This window comes from Elephantulus edwardii, unplaced genomic scaffold (genome assembly GCF_000299155.1).
Source record: "Elephantulus edwardii isolate Elephantulus edwardi_28Jun2011 unplaced genomic scaffold, EleEdw1.0 scaffold00039, whole genome shotgun sequence".
NCBI classification, from domain to species: Eukaryota; Metazoa; Chordata; class Mammalia; order Macroscelidea; family Macroscelididae; genus Elephantulus; species Elephantulus edwardii.
Genome location: NW_006399789.1, coordinates 6,606,285 through 6,607,585, shown reverse-complemented (window position 1 = coordinate 6,607,585; position 1,301 = coordinate 6,606,285).

Sequence of the window (1,301 nt, the reverse complement as noted above, 5' to 3'; positions counted from 1 at the left end):
TAACTGGTGCAGGGAGGACATCAACAAAACTATACCAGCCATGTTCTTGTAGAACAAAGAAGCTGCACTAGAAGTTTGACAATTAATGATTGTCAAGTTTTCTCTGATCTCCAGCTACCTTAAGTTGAGGCACATGGTCTTGCAAAGCAGTATGGTCTCATAAATCATCAACAGTTTTGGGAATAGGATAAGAGAAAGAGTGCTTCCCACACTGGGCAGCACAACTTGAGACAAGCAAGACTTGTGGTGGCAATACTTGAGGAAAACTAGAGCAATATCCTGGTGAGGGTGAAGCCCTTTGGTGGGGACTATAGCATTGCTGTGGAGATACTGTAGCAAGGTGAAAGCAGAGGAGCCCTAAGATGAAGGCCACAGTCAAAAGTTTGGGGTTTTTTTGCTAGATATTTGAAGGAGTAGCTGACTTATAACTGCTCGGAGGCAAACCTTTTTGGATGATTTAGATTTGACTGCTGAACTGAAACTGGAGCCTGGACTAACTGAGGAATAGTGCCCTAAGACTGCTGGGATAAACTTGGAGTTGCACTGTGAGATACTCTTTGCTTCCCCCACTCTCCAACTTCTTTCCTTAATAAATCTCGTTGTTGATACTGTAACTGTTAGTCAGCAATGCATAAATGAACCTCTGTTGCTGCTGTGGCTTTAGGGGCACTATGGCGTTGGGCTATGGGGTCTTTATTTGCTTTCTGCTCTGAAGTAGTGAGGGGCTGTGCTATTCTCACTTCCTCTGGCCCGTTTAGAGAAACACTCATGGGCCTGTGCCCTTATGTCCCGTTTTCTGATCCTGTTTAGACAGTGACTCAATCTGAGTGTGTGCCTATAGTGTAGTCTTGGTGTGCTTACCATCTGACATTCACAGTAATAGCAATAGGTTTTGTTTACAGATCAAAGGGCTTCCTTGAACTAACGCTGACTTGTATTCTGCCTCTGTAAGTGCCTGTGAGTTTGAAAGATATATTAAAGTTATAATCCCAGTAGCTATGTATATAACTGTATTTGGAAATGTGAACTTGGCAGATGTAATTGGTTACTACTGGACTACCCTGTTGAGGTGTGCTCTTAACTTGATTCTAATAGCAATCCTATATCACGAGATGAACTCCCACATAGACTTTCCTGTACTGAAATCTTTACAGGTCTTTTCTCCTATAAAGCAGCAGATGGATTTGAACAGTTGCCTTTTCAGTTATCAACTGAGCTACAGAACACCTTCACCCCATATAATTATTGCCTTTATAAGTAGAGGAGAAAAGACACAGAGCGAGATTCAAAGGAGAGAGGGT